This window comes from Colobus angolensis, unplaced genomic scaffold, assembly GCF_000951035.1.
Source record: "Colobus angolensis palliatus isolate OR3802 unplaced genomic scaffold, Cang.pa_1.0 Scaffold6, whole genome shotgun sequence".
NCBI lineage: Eukaryota > Metazoa > Chordata > Mammalia > Primates > Cercopithecidae > Colobus > Colobus angolensis.
The window spans coordinates 17,623,668-17,647,402 of NW_012119598.1; the positions used below are offsets into that span (position 1 = coordinate 17,623,668).

The 23,735-nt window shown below is 40.9% G+C and overlaps 1 protein-coding gene across 2 annotated transcripts in view; it reads right to left on the bottom strand.

Annotated features, from left to right (window-relative positions):
• Positions 1–23,735, bottom strand: part of ATXN1 (ataxin 1) — a 454,497-nt gene that overhangs the window by 336,134 nt on the left and 94,628 nt on the right. For both annotated transcript variants that reach the window (XR_001004122.1, XR_001004121.1), the window contains one exon: positions 14,999–15,124. The gene's annotated coding sequence lies outside the window, so the exon portion shown is untranslated. The remainder of the gene's footprint in view (positions 1–14,998; positions 15,125–23,735) is intronic.

Sequence of the window (23,735 nt, forward strand, 5' to 3'; positions counted from 1 at the left end):
CTCGTGATCCGCCCATCTTGGCCTCCCAAAGTGCTGAGATTACAGGCTTGAGCCACCGCGCCCGGCCTGCATTTTAAAATTAAGGTATGTACCTTGGCTTTTTTTACACAAAATGTTACTGCATAATTAATAGACTACAATATGGTGTAAACATAACTTATATGCACTGGAAAACCAAAAATATTGTGTGACTTGCGGTATTGCAATATTTGCTTTACTGCTATGGTTTATAAGTGAACCCAAAATATCTCTAAGCAGCCAGCACAGTGGCTCACGCCTGTAATCCCAGCACTTTGGGAGGATGAGGTGGGTGGATCACCTGAGGTCAGGAGTTCGAGATGAGCCTGACCAATATGGTGAAACCTCATCTCTACTAAAAAATACAAAAACTAGCTGGGTGTGGTGGCAGGCGCCTGTTGTCCCAGCTGCTTGGGAGGCTGAGATAGGAGAATTGCTTGAACCCAGGAGGTGGAACTTGCAGTGAGCAGAGATTGCGCAACTGCACTCCAGCCTGGGCAACAGAGCAAAACTCCATCTCAACAAAAAGGAAAAGAAAAGGAAAGAGAAAAAATATCTCTGAGCTATGCCTGTGTCTAAAAAATTCTGAAGTCTTCCTAACAGGCAGTACGGAAATATAAGCCTGACCAGGTGGGGTGGCTCACACCTGTAATTCCAGCAGTTTGAGAGGCCAATACAGGTTAATTGCTTGAACCCAGGAGTTCAAGACAAGCTTGGGCAACATGATGAAACCCCATCTCTACAAAAAATACAAAAATTAACCAGGTGTTGTGGTGCACACCTGCAGTCACAGCTACTCGGGAGGCTGAGGCAGGAAGATCACTTGAGGCTGGGAGGTCGAGGCTGCAGTGAGCCGAGATTGCACCACTGTGCTCCGGTCTGGGAGACAGAGTGAGACCCTGCCTCAAAAGAAAAAAACAAAAGAGAAGAGAAGAAAAGAACACAGGACTATAAGCCTGCTTGCAGAAATTCTGAGAAGAATCTGGGCCAAACAGGAGTTCAAATAAAGTGAGGGGAAATCAACTCCAAAGAGGCACATGACGCTATGTCTCAGAAAGAGTTTGATCGTTTGTTTAATAAATGTTATTCTCTTCAGTTATTAAGGAGAAAAAAAATCTGTATCTCCTTTGTGCCCATATTCCAATACAACCCAGTTTCTGAAATTAGAATGAGAACTTATTGATAATTACTGACATAATAAAGTATTGATAACAAGTACTTCAGAAAAGAATAGTATATTTGAAACAGTGTTATTAAAAATTAAATTATGGGCCAGACATAAAAGGACAAATATTGTATGATTCCACGTGGTCCCTAAAATAAGAAACTTCATAGAGACAGAGTGTACAATAGAGGTTACCAGGGGCTGGGAGGAGAGAAAGGAGTGTTACTGTCTAATGAATGCAGAGCTTCTGTTCTGGATGATGAAAAAGTTCTGGAAATGGATAGTGGAGATGATTGCACTACACTGGAAATGTACATAATGCCACTGAATTGCACACTTAAAAACGGTTAAACTGGGCCAGGCTTGGTGGCTCATGCTCCAGCACTCTGGGAGGCCAAGGCAGGCAGATCATGAGGGCAAGAGATCAAGACCATCCTGGCCAACATGGTGAAACCCTGTATCTACTAAAAATACAAAAATTAGCTGGGCGTGGTGGCGTGTGCCTGTAGTCCCAGCTACTCAGGAGGCTGAAGCAGGAGAATTGCTTAAACCCGGGAGGTGGAGGTTGCAGTGAGCTGAGATTCTGCCACTGTACTCCAGCCTGGCAACAGAGTAAGACTCCGTCTCAAAAAAAAAAAAAAAGGTTAAAACGGTAAATTTTATGATGCGTGTGTGTATACACACACTACGTATTTATGCATATTTTAAAAATCAAATGAAGGACACTTTCAAAGTAGGGTATCTGATGGATAGCCTGGTCCCTGAGACACAGCGTGCTGCTGTGTGCTGGCTCTCCAAAGTGGGTGAGAGTGGTTCCAGGTATGGGAAGGGATGATACTGATGTGGCCGCTCACCACGAAAGTAGAGGTCACCATGTCCATTTTCGCAAAGTGAGCACAGCTGCAGGTGAGCAAAGCCTCTGAAAATCAGCACCAGCAAAGATACCAAATATTTACCCTTCCTGATTTAAATGCATCGATCAGATTTGATATTTTTGAGACTCTTAACAGTAGATCAATTTTGCAGAGCAGATAACCACTCCAAAACTGTTCAAGCTAATAAATACGGATTTGGGCCAAATTTACATAATATGTAAATATGCTTGTAGGTTCACTGGCCATGACCTTTGACAGCTGAAATTGAACTTTCCCCTTTCACTAAATGTCATTCCAAATTCCAGGCCGTCTTTGGAAGCAAACACTGCGCTGCCTGTTGCCATGTGTCTTTTAGATAATAAACATGGGTTCCACCAGATGGAAGAAGCAAAGTGCTTGCCCCAAATATTTAGGGTTCCTGCTAGGTACTCACACCCAAACTGCATCTACTGTGAAGAGTTAGTCGACTTTGCGTTCCGACCCAATGCAGGATGCTGGGCTCCTATAAGTGGCTTGTATGGTGGGCTCCCAGAGATGGCCAACTGCCAGCAGCATCATTTAGAATTCTGGTCCTGAGGACAGATTATTGAAAATAATCTATTTCCATTCAACCCCTAAAAAAGCAACAGTGTACTTACTTAGCAAAGTGGACTTAAACCAGTGGAAAATACTTAAGTGGAGACTGGAAAACAGCAATAAAAGAGAGGTTCAATAGAGGCAGGGGGTGGTGGTAGACTACAGACCAAGGGCCAGGGAGCCGTGGTTTGAATCCCAGCTTTACCATCTCCAAGCAGCATTACATTCTTCAGCCCCAGTGACCTCATCCATTATAATATTAATAACATATAATTTAAATGCAAAAATTATCTTTAAGATTTCCTATGGGGATCAAATGAGATGAAACATGCACAGGCAAAAAGGAGTCGCTCAATAACTTAACCAGTTTATTTCTTCTTTAAAAAGGAAAAGGTACAAAACGTGTTTCCAGAGTTTTGTTGAGGAAGCTTTGAAAACAGACTCCACCAGTATTTATGGAGTATTCGCCGTACTGACAGTCTAATACCACTCTGCTGGGGAGCCCAGGATGGTGCAAGATGTATCTCCAAGGCTATGTGTGGTGGCACATGCCCATAATCCCAGCACTTTGAGAGGCCAAAGCAGAATTGTTGGAACGCAGGGCTCCAGCCCAGCCTGGGCAACATAGCAAGAACCCATCTCTACAAAAAAAAATTAAAAGTGAGCCAGGTATGGTGCCACATGCCTCTAATTCCAGAGCTTTGGGAAGCTGGGGCGGGAGGATCACCTGGGCTCAGGAGGTCAAGGATGCAGTGAGCTATGATGATACCACTGCACTCAGCCTGGGTGACACAGCAAGACTCTGACTCTTAAACAAAACAAAACAAAAAGATGTGTCTACAACTCCAGGGAACTGAAAAAGCAGATAAGTAAATCCCTGCTAAGTGTGATCATGACCCTCTCCTATTCAACAACCTTCAGTGGTTCTCCGCCACTTAAGAAAAAATGGGATTAATCCCATTTTCTCATCTGTAAAATGGGGATAGTTATGTTGAAGGGAGTTGTAATCAGAGCTAATTTATGTAAAGTCCCAACCACAGAATCTGATATATGGCACCACTCAATGACTAGTTCACACTCACTGGTATCTACCATTATTAAATCAGACTATCTTTCTCACAGTCTCCCATTGTTCCATCTCACACACCTTAACTCTGGGCTCAAACTGGTTCACAACTTTCCTCAAATACGCTCTGCTCTGCACTCTCCCTTCTCCATTCCTTTGGGCACACGCCCTCCTGTATGGAATGCCGTGCTCCCAGCTCTGTCAGGCGGAATCCCAGCCATTCTTCCGGGTCAGCTCTGATGCTTCCTCCAAGTTCTCACTACTCCCTAATCAGACTAACTATCCCCCTCCTTTGTGTTCCCACAGTGTTGCTTCACCTTCCCTAGCTGAGCTCACCAGTGTGTTTCCCTTAACAGTATAAATTCCTAAACCAAGTTCGTAGGAAGGCATGAAGAATAAACACTGGAAAAATTTTACTACAAACTGAGTAACTAACGAAATTCCATGAAAGTCATATGATAATAACTGCTACCATTTTTTGAAAGCTTTATGTGCATCAAGACTCATTTAGTTTTTTGTGTTTGTTTGTTTGTCTGTTTTTGTTTTTGAGAAGGAGTCTCACTCTATTGCCCAGGCTGGAGTGCAGTGTCACCATCTCGGCTCACTGCAACCTCCGCCTCCTGGGTTCAAGCGATTCTCCTGTCTCAGGCGCCCGAGTAGCTGGGACTACAGGTGCCCACCACCACGCCCCGCTAATTTTTGTATTTTTAGTAGAGATGAGGTTTCACCATATTGGCTGGGGTGGTCTTGAACCCCTGACCTTGTGATCTGCCTGCCGCAGCCTGCCAAAGTGCTGGGATTATAGGCGTGAGCCACCATGCCTGGCCTGTTTTATTTTTCTTATTTCATGGATTGATAAACTGAGACCCAAAGAGATTAAGTCATTTGCTCAACATTAGACAGCTATTAAGTGGAAGTTTTGTATTCAAACCCAGGAAGTTTGCCTCAAGAACCTACACTTTTCAACACATCATACTGTTTCTAAGCAGAATTATAACTATTTATTGTGAACTACCTCAGAAAACATATGGTAGCTGTAATCAGTTGTCTCAGGGCTAGATTTTAAATATTTGAGATTTGGGGATTGAATATACAGCATAATGACTATGGTTAACAATGATATATTGTACACTTGAAATTTGCCAAGAGAGTAAATCTTAAATGTTTTCACCATGCAAGAAAAAATAACTATGTGAGGTGATGAAAGTGTTAACTAACTTGATGATAATAAACATTTCACAATATATATGTATATCAAAGTATCATGTTGTACACAAATTTTATGTCAATCATGCCTCAATAATGCTGGAAAAATAAATAAAGCCAGGCACCGTGGCTCATGCCTGTAATCCCAGCACTTTGGGAGGCCGAGGCGGGCAGCTCACCTGAGGTCAGGAGTTCAAGACCATCCTGGCCAATATGGTGAAACCCCCTCTCTACTAAAACTACAAAAATTAGCTGGGTATAGTGGCGGACACCTGTAATCCCAGCTACTCAGGAGGCTGAGGCAGAAGATCACTTGAACCCAGGAGGCGGAGGTTGCAGTGAGCCAAGATCATGCCATGGCACTCCAGCCTGGGCAACAAGAAAACTCCATCTCAAAAACAAAATAAAATAAAATAAAACTTTGGGATCCATCAAGGTACTCTGGTCTGGACATAGATCCTTAAGATTTCAGGAATAGTTCACTTGTCTTTTACATCCTTCCTCATTGAAGTTACTATTGCTTACAGACACTTCCTTTTCTGCTATAGCCGACACTAGGCAACTTTGGAGAGGGTACAGCCACAATATCACCACATGGACCCATATATACAGTCTGCAGAGGGCAGTTCAACATAAGCACCTACTATACTGAGGGGCACCTTATGTTGTAATGAAAAGTGTCATAGTCTAATTGCCTTCCTGAGTTTTTGTCACTAGGTATTTAGGATGCTTCGGAGCCCTGGCTCTCACAAAAGTGCAACAAAATATAGTCAGTACTTCCTGATGAATGAACTGTGACAGTCACCAAAAAAGTTTGCAACCCCATGGCTAGTGCAGCAGAATGGCTAAAGGGAAACTGGGAGTCTGCACATTCACCTTAGCCATGGTATATTTCATCATGGATCTTGTAAACAGCTGAAGGGTCAGGTTTTTAAATGAATGCCAAGATCAGGACAGACAAAAAAGAAATTCAGCTAAGGTTCTTTACTCTGCACAACAGACAGGGATCAACTTACATGAAATGCTAAAAAATGACCTGGGTATTTAATGTTTCCAAGTCAGTCATCAATTAATAAATGTTGGTGACTAATTTCTTAATTAGCTAATCCAATGATAGTTCACCTTTTGTCATGATTTTATAAACAAGAAAACTGAAGGCTGGGCAAGGATATCATGCAAAAAAAGGTGACAAATCTCAAACTGAAATTCTCTATTACAACTTACTGACTCGAAAGCATTAATAGGAAAAAACTCGATTTTATATATGTATATACACATATGCATACATATATAAGATAGAATAATATATACTATTAAGTAATCTTCCCCGATACCAAAATGTTATTGTAAAAGATGTGAGTAGCATGCCTCACACACTGATCTTCACAAAATTCCATTCTGAATTCCTTGTCACAAGTACACATGATGATTTTCTTTTTAGTGGCGTTTCTTACATGTAATATTAAAAAGCATCCTATTCCTTCCTTTGGAAAGAACTTTTGAGGAGCCAAATTAATTTTGGAGATGACTTTTCATTTTATTTAAGCCAAGTTATTTTTTTCTCTTTTGGTATTTTAGCCAAACAGGCTTCTTAGAAATGAAAAAAAAAAAATAGTAACAAGTATATTCCTAGAGCGGAGTAGCCTTTCAGAATCGAAAATGTTACATCAACCCTTTAATGTTACCCAGTCTTGGTTTTTTAAATTCCCTTAAGAAAAAAATACCAGATATTCACAAAATGTGGCCAGAACTGGATGTGTCATTTATTTGGATTTCTGATTTGGCCGACATGGTTATGCATGACATAAAACAGTTTAAAAAGCAGTTTTTAGTAACCTCATAAATATGGCTTACAGTGAAGCTGAAGCAATTCTATCTGATGTTAGAATTTTCTAATGCCAAAGATATACTCTAGTAGTTTAAATGATGTGAGGCTGAATTCAACTATTACTATAAAAATTGTTTAACCAAAAACATCTATTTTTATAATTTTTATGACATAGGAATTATTACTAAGCTTATCCAAAAATATTTTTAAGAACCTTACCTGAAGGATTATTTGTGTATTTCTAAGTGGGCCCTTTCCTTTCTTCTTACCTTTGTAAGTATTTATTGAACCGTATTATATGCAGGAATGGGCTTAACACTTGGGATACAAGGTTTAAAATAAGTCAATTTCTGTCCTCATGAATCATTTACCAAGATAGCTATATGAACAAAGAATTGCAGTATAATAGTGGTAACACAGCAAGAGGATATTTTCCTTTTCCTTTTTTTTTTTCCTTGAGATGGGGTTTCTATCTGTCGCCCAGGCTGGAGTGGAATGGTGCAGTTTAAACTTCCTGGGCTCAAGAAATCCTCTTGCCTCAGCCTCTCAAAGTGCTGACATTACAGATGTGAGCCACCATGCCTGGCCAGGAATTTCAATTAGGCCTCAACGAATGAGTGGGAGTTCACCAGGCAGAGAACAAGAATCTCATGCAAGAAGAAACAACAGGAACAGGTGCATGGCTATTACATACACAGTATGTTTAGGAAGAAAAGAAATGTTATATGGAGGGATGGAAGGGATGGGAGTCAAGGGAGATGAAATTTAAATGGTAAGTTGATAAGGAATTCCTAGAGGTCTTAGATGCCATGCAGTGAAATTCACATTTTCCCTTATCAGGAGCAGAAAGGTAACAAAATCCTTTCCATTATTCATTTTACTTCACCATATTCATTTGCTACCAAAGGGGTACTTAAAAACACACACACACACACACACACGGATTGCCCTAATATTAAAAATACTTTCATTCTTGTTTTATTTACTTCTAGCCTTTGTGGATAGGCATAGATTTTTGTTATTGCTTTGTAACCAACGTGTTTGCACAGTTTTGAAATACGAATTTTCTACTAAACATTTGCTGGCTTTAGCCGAAAGCTGCCTTCTTCCATATTTTAAGTTTGGTCTAAAGGTTCCTCTGCACACAGTGAACTGTAACCTACCTGGATATGCAAACAGGCTGTAACCTATCCTTGTACCAATCTCTGAGTTTTGGCCAATCCCAGGCAGCCAATCGTTCAAACCCTGTTCAAATAAGGCAAACACCGAGCTGAAACCAATCTGGCTGTTTCTGTACCTCACTTCTGTTTTCTGTCCACTGTTTTCCTTTTACTGTCTATAAATCCTCTCCAACTACACAACAGCATGTCAGAGTTGCCCTGAATCTATTCTGGTTCGGGAGGAGAGGAGTAGGGAGGAGCTGCCTGATTTGCAAAGAGTTCTTTGCTGAATTAAACTCTGTTAAATTTAATGTGTCTAAAGTTTTTCTTTTAACACATTAGATTATGAGTACTTTTCCATATTTCCACATACTACCAAGGATTTTCAAGTGTAGGAGTAATTCAATCAGACCCTTTTTTCATAAGATAATTCTCAAAAGAGTAAAATAAATGGAACATAGAAAGAAAAGACTTTAGGCAAGGGACCTCTTGGAAGCCGCTGCGGCAGTCCGGGCAAGTGATGCTGAAGGCCTGCAACAGAACGGGGGCCTGGGAGTGGAGAAGAATGGGTAAACTGTCATATTAAAGAGGTGAAACTCAGGCTGGGGGCGGTGGCTCACGCCTGTAATCCCAACACTTTGGGAGGCTTAGACAGGCGGATCACGAGGTCAGGAGTTTGAGACCAGCCTGACCAACATGGTGAAACCCCATCTCTACTAAAAGTACAGAAAATTTGCCGGGCGTGGTGGCGCATGCCTGTAATCCCAGCTACTCAGGAGGCTGAGGCAGGAGAATCCCTTGAACCTGGGAAGCGGAGGTTGTAGTGAGCTGAGATGGTGCCGCTGCACTTCAGCCTGGGTGACAGAGAGAGACTCCGTCTCAAAAAAAAAAAGAAAGAAAGAAAAAGAAAAAGAGGAGGCAAAACTCCAGCATATAAGCTAGAGATGAAGCAAAGGAAGAGGAGGTGTCCAGCATCAACGAATGGTGGGCTAGTGACTCTGGAGTCCATAAACGTAGGATAATGACAAAGTCGGGTTTAGATTCAAGTTGAAGACACCTATGTGATATCCAACTGGAGTCATGTGGGAGGAAGTTGGAAATCATTGAGCTTTAAGCTCTCTGAAGAGAAAGAGATAGAAATACTAATTGTGTATGCAGAGTTGATGAGGACATCATGATGGTGGAGGTGCCTTCAGGGAAAGCATGTGCGGTAACAAACTCTAGGTCACTGCTTTTCCTCTTTACTCCAACAATGTGCACGTGTGCCAGTTCAATTCTGATTTCTTTTGATGCACGGCAAATGCCTCCCTTCAAAGCCCTCAAATTGTCACTAAAGAAGAGGACTGACCTACCATGAAAATCCACATCTGTTTTGATGATGCCTGTTAGAAGAAAGTACACTGCATTTCCTGAATGGGTGTGGTTTTACTCACAGCTATACAAAACCACACAGCTTCTCTGAAGGACTTAGGCAATTATTAGCGTGTGATAGCATCAGCAAGAGGAACGTGTTAGAACACATTTAACAGAAGGCATTTTGGGTGCTGCTTTACAGAACACTGGCTTAAGTACCTGAAGGGAACTACACTCCTCTAGGCTGGAAAGCACTGCGAGAGCTTTCTAACGATGGTCTTTAGAGGGGGTACTGGACTGGTGCTTTTCCTATTTACATCTGTTCCAAAAGCAGTGCCTGTGGTTTAGGTGGTTGTTTGGAAATCATGCACCTCTCAAGGATGTCTCACGGTAAACGATACCAGTGACACAGTTTCTAACTAGACAAATGCTCTTTTAGAATCAATTTTTTCTGTTTTCCTACCATGGATGGCTACTTGCAAGGAAACAGTACATGTACCACTAAAGACCTCCAAAACAGAAATGCCAGCATCCGGCATTTTGCTAAAATCCTACACTGTATAATTTTTTTAAAATCCTGTCCCTCATTACTCCTCCACCTGACATCCTTTTAAACAAAGGCTCAAAGTCAATTATGCAGACAAGTGCACCTTTCTCTTCTGTAGCTGACAACCTGGCTCTTGCCTTCTGCAACCCAAAAACAGCTCCACTCCCATCAGATGGAAAGAATTACGCAGAGGAAAATCTAGTAAGGCTCCATGAAGCATATATTAAAAGCCTAATGTGCCCTTAACATTGCTTCAGCAACTTGGGCTTTTTTCCTTCACTTAGATGAGAATCCACTAGGTAATACCTTTCTGCTCGCCAAACCTCCTCTAGTCAAAACTGAATAGAGACCTGAGAGAAGATACTTCTCCAACACTGTGCTTGAAGATGCTTGCTTTTTCACACAAACTGAATTCAGGATTGCCACAACTTCTCCAGGCAAAACTGTGAACTAAGCAACAGCCCCCCCCCCCCAAAAAAAGAAAAAAAGTTGTCAAAAAAATTTGTTAATGCATTTCATAGTGGTTAGGTTAGCAGCTAATAAATGTCCTGATGGCCACACTGGTTCCTTTCTAGGTTAGCTAAGCTTCTATGAGTTCTTCTGTTTGGATTCCATCTACCAGGGCTGCAGCCACCAGCAAGGGCATTCAGGAGGTGCATCAGAAGCAGCAACGCCCTGCAAATCTCTCCTGGATCATCCAAAGCCAGGCATGCCCTTGCTAGAACAAGAGGCGGAGGAAGGAGAGGGCCAAGTGTCACCACCGCAGTCTGCTAACATTGGATTCAAATCCTGAATCCACCACTGTGCACTGTGGGTGCTTTGATGTGCGTCCACTAGAGCTAAACTTGATCCTTTTCAGCAGCGGGACCACTCTTCTGCAACCAAAACTGACAACCTGCGAGGCCTAACAGCTGAAAGAAATACCACTCAGAATAAACTGCCAAGGGCAGTAGGTGTGGCTTTGGGAGCCAAGGATAAAGCTTTTAGTTTAGCACAGTCCCGTTCCCACCCTCAGATCTTTCTCCCAGCCTACTGCTCCAGCCCAGCAACTCAAAGCTGACATCCCCACTATCCCAATCTTAGACAGGGGCTCCTGTCATTACTACCAACAGAGTCAGTGATTAAAAAAGATAAAGAGACAAAAAAAGATTTCCAAAAGAGCCTCTGCCCTAGGGGAACACTTTATGTATTCAGAAGAAAGTGGGTTTCTAAAGGTTCAAAGAATATGCTGACCTCACATCCTGAAAAGGCTGGGCAACTGAAGAGGGAATGCAACTCTTATGGCTTGATGTTGGCTTAGATCAACAAGCAAATATTTCCCAGACACCTACCATAGGCTCAGACCTGCACCCTTTGCTGTGGGAGAGGAGGCAAAGAGGAGGATGCACAATTATTTTCAGCCAGTTATTCTCAAACCTTAGTGTGCAAAAGTTAACTAAGGTCAGTTTCCTGGGTTCTACATCCCCAGAACTTCTGCTTCATAAGCCTGGTGTTGCTGAATCTGCAACTTTAATAAACACATCCAAGTGATTCAGAAGCAGGAGGTACTGGGATTAGACCACCCTTGGGAAGCACTGGTCTGTGATTTGATTCCTGCCCTGAAGCCATGTGCAACCCATGTGCAATTGTGCTGATGGCAAACACTCATAGAGTAATGCACACCAGTACATTTTATAAGATGCAGGCCCTAAATGTGATAGAAGTTCATAAAGAGACCGCTCAGGGCTGGGCACGGTGGCTCACGCCTGTAATCTCAGCAGTTTGGGAGGCCGAGGCAGGTGGATCACGAGATCAAGAGATCAAGATCATCCTGGCCAACATGGTGAAACCCTGTCTCTACTAAAAATACAAAAATTAGCTGGGCATGGGGGCGCATGCCTGTAATCCCAGCTACGTGGGAGGCTGAGGCAGGAGAATCGCTTGAACCTGGGAGGTGGAGGTTGCAGTGAGTTGAGATTGCCACTGCACTCTAGCCTGGCAACAGGTAAGACTCGGTCTCAAAAAAAGAAAAAAAAAAAAAGAGAAAGAGACCAGTCAGTGAAGTCCTGAGGATTCAGGAAAGACTTTGTGAGTGACAGCCAGGATTGTGTCTTTGGTAGAACTTTGATAGAGACAGTCCCCATGCAACTGTCTTAATCAAACCTTCTGATTCAGCATGACAAGGTGGCCATGGCATACAGCATAAATGGAGATGAAGATACAGGATAGAAAACCACCAGCAAACAGGTAAAGAGGCTTCCTATGTTGATTACAGGAAGGATACTGTCACCAGGAGAATCACAAAACTGGCACTTCCAGATAACACTGTGTTTGCATTTGCTTTCTACCACATTCATGTGGTTTCCTGCACTTCATAATTTAATATTTGTAAGAGAAAAAATGCTGTTATGAAACCCCAATAATGCACCACTTGAAGGCAGAAAGCCAGCTGCTAACAAGAGTGACATCTGAGCATCATTTCTGAAGCGCTGCTTCAGAAACGGGATGTTTAGTAAGAAAGAACAAGAATAAATGCTATTCAATGTCAAACAAAGTGTGGGGATCCACAGGGTTAACGGGCTGGCAGATAACTAGTAATGCAATGACAGCAAACACAGAGAAGGAAAAAGTCAGGTCCCCTAAAGAAAAACAAAGGACAGTAATTCAAAAGAGGCCTATCTCGCTTATTTGGATAAAATCCTTAGGCCAGGCACACTGGCACATGCCTGTAATCCCAGCACTTTGAGAGGCCGAGGCAGGATGATTGCTGGAGCCCAGGAGTCCAGACCAGTCTGGACAACATAGCAAGACCTTGTATCTACAAAAAATTGAAAAATTAGCCAGGCATGGTGGCGCACTCCTGTAGTCTCAGCTACTGGTCTGTGATGATCTGATTCCCGCCCTGAAGCAGTGTGTACCCCTGATGAGGTGATGACAAACACCCACATAGCAACGCATAGCAGTGCATTTTATATGATGCAGGCCCCAAATGTGATAGAAGTTCATAAAGAGAGACCAGTCAGCGAAGTCCTAAAAATTCAGTGAAGACTTTAGGAATGAGAGCCGGGATAGTCCCAGTCTCATATAGTTCCAGAACAAGCTATGATTGCACCACTGCAGTCCAGCCTGGGCAACAAAGAAAAAGAGACCCTGTCTCAAATAAATAAATAAATAAATAACAATAAAAATTAAAATAAATAAAAATGAATATGTTCATAAAGCATTGTGCCACATTTTTTAAAATGTTACAAGGGAATAAATTATTTACTGCAGGCCAGGTGCAATGGTTCACATCTGTAATCCCAGCACTTTGGGAGGCTGAGGCAGGCAGATCACCTGAGGTCGGGAGATGAGACCATCCTGGCCAATATGGTGAAACCCCATCTCTACCAAAAACACAAAAATTAGCTGGGCATGGTGGTGCACACCTGTAGTCCCAGCTACTCGGGAGACTGAGGCAGGAGAATCGCTTGAACCCGGGAGGTGGAGGTTGCAGTGAGCTGAGATTGCGCCACTGCGCTCTAGCCTGGTGACAGAACAAGACTCCATCTCAAAAAAATAAAATAAAAATTATTTACTGTAGATGCTGACAGTCCTGTTTGACCAAAGGGTTGGCTGTCAAATGGGCAAATAGGGCCAGGAGGACCACCTGAGGACCTGGCTCCTTTCCTCCACACTGGTTGATACAATGAGCCCCTCTGCAAGCAACCTGCCATGCCCACACAGAAATTCTGTTGGGCAAGAACTGAAGTGGATAGTTATTTAATTCATTGCACTAGAGGGAACTGAATTATAAATTTGCAAGAGACCTTGGAGATCATTTAGGCACATACATTTTTTTTTTTTCTTTTGAGATGGAGTCTCGCTCTGTTGCCCAGGCTGGAGTGCAGTGGTGTGATCTCAGCTCACTGCAACCTCCGCCTCCCGGGCTCACGCCATTCTCCTGCCTCAGCCTCCCGAGCAGCTGGGACTACAGGCGCCCACCACCATGCCCGGCTAATTTTTTTGTATTTTTAGTAGAGACGGGGTTTCACTGTGTTCACCTGGATGGTCTCAATCTCCTGACCTCGTGATCCGCCCACCTCGGCCTCCCAAAGTGCTGAGATTACAGGCGTGAGCCACCGTGCCTGGCCTAGGCACATACATTTTTAAAGGTGAGTCATTCAAAGATGATGAGTAAGTTCTCCAAGGTGACCAAGACAGGTGGGGCAGACCTAGGCTTCAATTTGAGGACTCTGCTTTCAGGTAATATCATGAATGGGGTTGATAAAAACAATCCTTGGAAGTCCACATTATTTTGGTGTATGGTCTGGAATGTTTTTATCATTTATTTATAGTTTAGAGTGTTTGAATTCCAACCCCCAGACTGAGACTGTCATTCAAGGGCCCATGTATAGCTAAAAGTTACTCAGTAAATGTTTGCTGAACAGGACTTGGAAATCCCCATCATCTTTTACCTTGCCCATCACAATAGTCATGCATCGTTTAATGACAGGGATATGCTCTGAGAAATGCACTGTTAGGTGACTTTGTCACTGTGCAGCATCACAGAGTACTTACACAGGCCTGGATGGTACAGCCTACTACACGCCTGGGCTATACGGTATATAGCTTATTACTCCTAGGCTACAAACCGAGACAGCATGCTACTGTAGTGAATACTGTAGGCGACTGTAATACAATGGTAGGTATTTGTACCTCTAAACACATCTAAACATAGAAAAGGTACAACAAAAAGAAAGTATTATAATCTTACGGGACCACAGTAGTATGCATGATCTGTCGTTGACTGAAACTTCATTATGTGACACAAGACCGTATTTGATCACAGAGGCAAAAAACTTGCTATTAAATTGAATCTACTTGCTCTCGTGCGATTAATCCCTTATGCTTTCAGCTAAAATGGAGTATCTGGTGGATGTAGTTTGTTTGCTGTTTGTGTGTTTAGTTGTTTGGGTTTGCTTTGTTTTTGCTTCTGTTCTTTTTTCTAACCACAAATGCATTCTATCCAGATCACACTATTCTGCAAGTTTCAGAAACAAACACACTAAGTAAATGCGGTTGCTCTCTCAGCGCTCTGACGAGGACAACATTTTCTCAAATGTCCTGTTGTTTGGGATGTAGAGATATAGCAATGCACTTGAAGAAGAAGTTCTGGTACACCAATGAAGTGATGCCCGACGACATTTAAAGCTAAAAGATGTCAAGTCCTTTGGATGACTTACCAAAAACGATTTGTGTTTCAAGACCATCCGTGCAGGCTGAAATCCACTCTTTCTCTCTTGTTCCTGGTCTGCAGCAGCACTACGTTTGAAGCTTCAAAATAGACTCTTTCACTATGCTCCAGTATGCTGCAGTCAAACAAAACAAAACACCAAGTCAGAATGAAAATGCCACTTCAAGCAGTTAGTGGATATTCAGGGGGAAATCCCTGGCCTTTCTCAAATGTAGATTTCATAACCTCAAACAAGCATGTTAATTATTAGGATGAAGCCATCTCACTTCTTATCTGCATAAGGCGCCCTAAAATACTGGAGGTGGGGTGTGGGAAGGACAAAAGAAAAAAAAAAAAAACCAAGCACGACACTGGGGAAGGTAGCAGGTCTTGAAAATCAGGATATACACCCAGTGGGAATGCACTTGCAAAATTTCAAGTTTACCGATTGAAAAATGTGAATAAAGAAAAATTCATTACAATTAAGTGATTAAAAGACTGATGTGCAGTATCAAGGACAGAAAGTGAGAAAAGTTTGTTTCAAATGAAAGACTCAGACTGACCAACTGATGTGAATACTTTTTAAATAAAGAGCTATTAAGATGGAACAAAAATGGTAAAGCGTAAGAGAGAGAACATTTTCCATTTTGCCCTATAAGTAGGTAATGGATAGGCTTCCCTTGTGTGATTCTTGATAAACTGATAAAAACTTTCTCCACCCAAGTTGAAAAGCAGTAGTTACTTTACACACTGAATATGAAATGAATGTTTAAAATATGCATGCCTCTTTACCCCTACTCGGAGCAGCTGATAAAGCCTACACATTAGAACCTCATCTGACAAAGTCACTCTGAAAAGTTCCTTTCTGCCTTGTGAGCTTTTAACGCTCGCTCGTCACAGGCTGTTGTTTAAGCATCTTCTGATGCTTAGTCAAATCCACCCCACAGTTTGTTTTTTGACAATGGCCATTTGAGAGCCTAGAAATAGTCTTCCAAAGATGGCTGCCTCCTTTTTTAGCCTTTTATGAGCTCATACTCATCTGCGTTGTAAACCCATTGGCCGACTGTCACCCAGTTCCCTGAGGATGGTGGCCACATCATACTTGCAACTCTAAACTCTATAAATCTCCCAAGGTCCCGGGGTGATCATCAAAGAGTGCATCAAGTGATCAAGTTGTAAGAAAGAGGATATGCTCGTATGCCTCAGAAGCTTAATGTGTGAATAACTAATTCCTTGAAAGCCTTCTGTAACTATTACTTTATGGAAGAGTCAACCTTTTTTCCAGGGCGTTTGGGGAGTTGTGTCTGTCTGTGTCTATCTGTGGTTAAATTCCTCTGAACACTAAAAACTTCTGAGGAGGAGGAGAAAGTGTCTCTCAGTTAATGTTTAAACAAGTGAGTTGAGTTAATGCCATTCAATTTTCCATCTAGTTGGAAGAACAACTGCCTGAAAATGGCAAAAGTCTTTATTTTTTTTATGCTATCAATACCCACAGAACATGGGGTTGTAAGGATTTTATTAGTTTTATGTAACTCAGCTCCCACTCAAATGTGTAACAGTAACATATTGATAGAAATCAACATAAGCCAGGAAGTTCAAAGCATGACAAACTGTCTTTAGTTTATCGGCTTGATAAAAACAGAATTTGGAGAGAGGAGGAGGATTTAAACAAGCCCACTGCAAGTTACTGGCTTGTATCAATCTTTTCCTTTTTAACTAAAAATGTCTTGCTGCATTTCTCTTGTTACCAACTTCATATCTCGAGGTATTCTAGAATTGGAAGAGGTCCTTGACATTTCATTCCAATGTCTTCTGCACAGGAACCTGCTGACCCAGGGAGGGTGACATACCTCTCTTTAAAGTCATACAGAAAGTTAATATGTACTTTGACTGCATTCTGGGTTCAGTCACTCATGCTCATTGATGCTTAATGGACATAAACTCATTTAATGAAATGTAATGTGGTTTTAGTTTGAAAAATTCTACCAGTAGCATAATACTTCCTCATAGTACTGTCTGTTTTGTTTTTGCCATAAGAAAATAAATTGCCATAAGACATAAATTCATTTCTGGATTATATTATTTTCAACTGTCTTGCAGCAAAATCGATCTGGGAGAGGCAGAATGGCCCTATTTGTTACTTCAGCAACCTTCACCAGCTGCCAAAGCCAGGTGTCCAGAAAAGTAAGGTTTATACTATTCATAGAGAAGAAAAAAAAATAAGGACTCATCTAAGTGACAATATTTTCCATTCTTACTTATATCTGTAGATGTGAAGGAGTTGGAAGTGATTCATTCTGTGATTTATGGCTGACCCTCATTTGCACATGCTACAACAGCTATGAGGCAACTCTTATCAAAAGAAAACCACTGAAAATTCTACATACCTCTTTTTAAGCAATAATTTCAATATGCTTCCCTCTTTCAGCAAACTCTTTATCAATACCATTAATAATAATCAATAAAACTGGCTCAGGTTTAATCTCTGTCACCGATCCCTTCTCGTTTACCATTTAAAGTTATGCCTGCATATGTGAAAGTTGGCTATATTTTAAAAAGGCTCTCACTCCAGAGGGTTTTCCAATTTGACAGGCATTTTGGTGAAAATTTTCCAAACAGTTATAAGCAACAGCAGCAGCAGCAAAGTATGGGATATCAACAAGCTAGAAATAGTGACCTAGGAGTCATGAAATTTACTTTTCAGTCTTAGTGTTGTAGCTAACTGGACTTTTAAATGTAAGTCACAGCCTTTTAAATAAAATTAGTTCCTAATCTATCAAATAAAGGAACTTATTAAATGTTCACCATAATTAATTCTCAATTATAATTTGTTTTTACATAGGAAGAGACAAACAGGTACTCAGTAGAATATCAAGTCAGGGAAAAAAGTTTTTTTTTTTTTTTTTTTTTTTGAGACAGAGTTTCACTCTTTCACCCAGGCTGGAGTGCAGTGGCACAATCTCAGTTCTCTGCAACCTCTGCCTTCTGGTTTCAAGCAATTCTCCTGCCTCAGCCTCCCCAGTAGCTAGGATTATAGGCGCCCACCACCACACCCAGCTAATTTTTGCATTTTTAGTAGAGACGGGATTTCACCATGTTGGCCAGGCTGGTCTTGAACTCCTGACCTCGTGATTCACCCGCTTCGGCCTCCCAAAATGCTGGGATTACAGATGTGAGCCACCGCGCCCAGCCCGGGAAAAGGGTATTGTAATCAATAAATAGTGCTGGGAAACCTGGCTCTTCATTTGGAAAGAGATCTCTATCTTACACCATATGGATCTAGATATATAACTAAACATATAAACATGTGTTTATACAGATATACATATATAGCATTTATTATACATATATGCTATTTTACAAAATACAGAAAAATAATTTTATAAGCATGAAAGGCCTTGAAGGTTATTGTAAAGATGTTGACTTTTAAGTAAAATGGGAAGACCGGAGATAATTTTTAATGCAGTAGTATCATGATCTGCCATATGTTTTAAGGGCTCATTCGGTCTGATTGTCAGGAATAGACCATAAGGGGATATAAATTAAAGCACAAGTTACTGTTACAAGCAGCCTACAGGATGGCTTCCAGTGATCCCACCTCTTGGAATTCATGCCTTTGCAAAGCCTTCTTAACTTGAGTGTGGACTGGATTTAGTGACACACTTCTAGGAAACAGACTGTGGCAAAGGTAATGGGAGATCATTTCCAAGACTGGGTTACATGAAAATGGTGGCTTCCATCTTGGGATCTTGCATCCTCTTCTGGATTAATCACCTGGGGGAGGCTGACTGCCAGGCTGTGATGCAGTCCTGTGGAAGGGCCCACATGGCATATAACTGAGGCCTGCTAGCATCTATGTGAGTGGATTTGGAAGCAGATCCTTACTGTCCCCACCCCATCCTTCAGATGAGACTTCAGCCCAGGTTAACAGCTTGACTACAACCTCATGAAAGACTTAGAGCTAGAGACACCCAGCTATTATGTGCAGGGATTCACACTCAGAAAAACTGAGAGATGATAAACACTTGTTGTTTCAAGCCACTAAGATTTGGAGTAATGACTTACATAGCAGTAGATAACTAATACAGTTACAATGTATGAAACACTCTTCTGGGAACTTTACATGACTTTTTACAGTCGGAGAAACTGAGTCCCAAAGAAGTTAAATCACTTGTTCAACAGCACACATCCGTGGTAGAGGTGGGACTCAAACTCAGGCCATCTGACTCCAGAAACCAGGTTCTTAATCCCTGCATCACACTACCCCTCTCAGAACCATTTTTCCTACTTTAGGTGTGCATGCCTCAAATTTGACTTTCCACTGTAGAAAGTGCTAAAATCACATAACTTGCACAAGCAACAAACCATCTGCATCTTCATCAAACTTTTTTTTTTTTTCGAGATAAGAGTTTTGCTTTTGTTGCCCAGGCTGGAGTGCAATGGTGTAGTCTCGGCTCACTGCAACCTCTGCCTCTCAGGTTCAAGCAATTCTTCTGCCTCAACCTCCCAAGTAGCTGGGATTGCAGGCACATGCCACCATGCCCAGCTAATTTTTTGTATTTTTAGTAGAGACAGGATTTCACCATGTTGGCCAGGCTGGTCTTGAACTCCTGACCTCAGGTGATCTGCTGGTCTCGGCCTCCCAAAGTGCTGGGATTACAGGCATGGGCCACCACACTCGGCCATTCATCAGGCTTCTTAACCTGCCACGTAGCTCTACAATTCTCACATCGTTGATACCTTAAGTATATCATAAACTATATTCAGTCATCAAAGAAGACAGAAAGGTAGTGTCTTGCTGTTTGAAGAGCAACCTCAGTATGGTTCTTCCATTTCAGTCTGGTTAATCTGGGTCATTTAACTATTAGAGAATTTCCAGCACCAGTTGCCAATGCTGTGATAGTCCTATAAACTGAGTGTCTTTTTGCAATTGTAAAGGGTTCTCCCTGAAACTACTCATTGGTGAGGAAAAGAATGAGATACTGAATAAGAGAGCCACAGTATTTTCTGTTTGGATTTTTTTTTTTGAGATGGAGTTTTGCTCTTCTTGCCCAGGCTGGAGTGCAGTGGTGCAATGTTGGCTCACTGCAAGTTCTGCCTCCCGGGTTCAAGCAATTCTCCTGCCTCAGCCTCCCGAGCAGCTGGGATTACAGGCACCCACCACCACGCCTGGCTAATTTTTGTATCTTTAGTAGAGACGGGGTTCCACCATGTTGGCCAGGCTGGTCTCGAACTCCTGACCTCAGGTAATCCACCCGCCTCGGCCTCCCGAAGTACTAGGACTACAGACATTAGCCACCGTGCCTGGCCAGATTTTTTTTTAATACAGGAAAAAATCAATTTTCAGTCGGCAATAGAAAACCACTAAGGATTCAAACTGTACGAAGCGTTTCAGTAGGAACCGGCAGGACCAACAAATTTTTTAAAAAGAGCTTTTGATTTATATAAAATACAATGACTATTGTCCTATAATTATTATAACAAATTAAGATGTTTCTTTCTGTGACACAGATATGTGAAATACAGGAGAAAGAAATTCTGCACTCCCACCTCAATACACATTTAGAATGGCACTGTGCCGGGAAGAAACTGGTGCTGGATGGTGCAACTATCAATCTCATGTCTTAGGAAGACGATGCTCATCATGCAGCAGTCAGGAACATATGTTTTAAATTTGTTTTTATTTATTTATTTATTTATTTATTTATTTATTTATTTATTTATTTATTTATTCAGAGACAGAGTCTTGCTCTGTTGCTTAGGCTGAAGTGTAGTGGTGTGATCATAGCTCACTGCAGCCTCGAACTCCTCGACTCAAGCAGTCCTCCCAGCTCAGCCTCCCAAGTAGCTGGGACTACAGGTGGGACCCATCAAGTCTGGCCAGGAACATGTTTTGGATCCATACTGATGGAATATTCTTTATTTTGGTCTGACTCTTAGGATTGTACCCACAACAACCAATGGAAACTAAAGAACTGGAAAGAAAGAATCATAAAAAGAAATACGACAAAACCCACTGCCATTTCTAAATCTTTCTGTTACCCAAAGTGACTGTGTTTTATTAAAGGCATGTGATGCATCACCGAAGGTATTTTTTGCCATTTAAAAATACCAAACAGTAGTAACAGCTCAACAGCTAGGATGCTACCACTTAACCTGCAATTTGGACAATTTTGTGGGGATGAAATTACTTTGTCTTATGACACATGGAGCAGATGCTACTCATTAACACACAAAAATGTCTAAAACAGAGCTTTAAAAAAACATATGCATTTAGAAACATAAGTAGAAACAGCTTCAAAGAGTATAAGCAAAATGGCATAATACAATGAATGAAGAGTATGTTTTTTTAAGAAAGTCAATCAGATTAGTAAGTAAATTTTATAGGCCTCTCTCTAAATAAAGTATGGGTTTGAAGGAAAATGTCTTGCTTTTAATTTTTTTTGTAACGGAAAGAGGGTAGCCCATATCATATACCAGCCAGTATGTTCCATAGGATGTTATATTCCACTGTGGAACATTATGTTCTGCCACAATTAAAAGGAGGATAAAAAAAGGTTGGGATAATTTGTTTTTAAAAGGTTGGGATAAGACTTTGGAGGAACTTTGATAGGTTCATGTGTATTGTAAATCTATGACAGGGGAGAAAGCACACATCTTGGCCCAAAATATATTTGACCACAGAACACTTTTTCCAGAAGAAAGAAAACCAGTGGACATAGGGTGTAGACACTGACCAGACTACACCCTTGTAAACAATACACTAGGCCAGTGGTCCTCACATTGTTGGTTCTCACACTTAAAAGCTCTTTGGGGTCCTCAATAAATTTTAGGAGTATAAAGTTTGCTCTACACTCCTAACATTGATTTAGGAACCCAAGGAACTTTTAATTAGGTAGATCATATTTAACAATTACTGTACCATATTAGAAGCAAAATTGAGAAAAAATGTAAAATATCCATTGGTTCATTTAATAGAAATACTAATATACCCATTACATATTACATGAAATAACATCTTTATGAAAAAGTAATTACATTTTTCAGAACAAGAAAGTTAGTGAAAACAGTGACATTGATTTAGATTTTTGCAGCTCTCTTTAATGCCTGGCTTAATGGATAATGGTTAAATTCTCTTCTGTGCCTCTGAATTCAATTTTCCGTGGCATGTTGTTTGGTTGAAGTATGTGGAGAAGATCTGGCCAATAGTTTCAGCAATTGTGGATATTCTTTTTTATATTATGCCAAAACTCAACAAGTGGTAGTTTCTTAAAGGGGGGCAGCACCATGGAATCTGAAACATCTCTAAGTATTCTTTTATATTAAAATTCATTAGTCTATTTTGAACTTTGAATGGATTTTTAGCTATGCATGATTTTGTAACATCATACAATGGTCATTTGGAAAATTATATTAGTTCAGTTAATTATGCAAATTTTCCAAAAGTTGACACATTTCATTACACAGTATTATCACACATCATATAGCCTCTGAAAAACTCCGCTATACACATGTAAGAGAATGGGAATGGAATAGGTAAATAATGTCTTAGTATTATCATAAACATAATTTTGATCTTACAGATGTCCCTCCAGAAAAGGTCTTGGGGGTTCCCAAAGTGAGAACTGCTGACTAGGCAGACATTCTAAACTCCACAGATCCCTACTGGAAGTAAAAGCACAGAACTCTGGGTTTCCTTCCAGCCTCAATTTCCATAATTCCCACCATTTGTCCTCTTGGGGATCACTGAGTACAACCTGAAAAAGAACATTAACCTATGTGGCCAATAACATGAGATAAACCATGAAGAGTTATCTGTGGGTGGAAAAATGTATTTACTTAGATTCTACCAGGCAAGAATCTGTGAGAAGTGTGCATTTTTTATTTCATTTTATTTTTATGGGTACATGATACTTGTGTATATTTATTGGGTACACGTGATACTTGAATACAAGCATACAATGTGTAATGGTCAAATCAGTGTATTTGGGATATCCATCACTTCATTTCTTTTTGTTGGGAACATTCCAAATTCATTCCTCTAGCTATTTTGAAATACACAATAAATTATTGTTAACTATTGTTGCCTTATTGTGCTGCTGAACTCTAGCTCTTATTCCTACTATCTAACTATATTTTTACAGCCACTAACCAACCTCTCTTTATTCCTCCCTACTCACTACCCTTTCCATCCCCTGCTAACTATCATTCTACTCTCTATCTCCATGATATCATGTTTCTTAGCTCCCTCACATGAGTGAGAATATGTGATATTTGTCTTTCTGTGCCTGGTTTATTTCACTTAACATAACGTCTTCCAGTTCCAGCCATGTTGTTGCAAATGACAGAATTTCATTATTTTGTATTGTTGAATAATATTCCATTGTGTATATGTACCATTTCTTTATCCATTCCTCCATTGATGGAGAATTAGGTTGATTCCATATCTTGGCTATAATGAATAGCTGCAACAAACACGGGAGTGTAGGTACCTCTTCAATACACTGATTTCCTTTCTTCTGGATATATACATGATTCTTTCTTTCTTTCTTTCTTTCTTTCTTTCTTTCTTTCTTTCTTTCTTTCTTTCTTTCTTTTCTTTCTTTCTTTCTTTCCTTCTTTCCTTCTTTCCTTTCTTTCCTTCTTTCCTTCCTTTCTTTCCTTTCTTTCCTTTCTCTCTCTCTCTCTCTCTCCCTCTCTCTCTCTCTCTCTCTCTTTCTTTTCTTTCTTTTTTTTTTGACAGAATC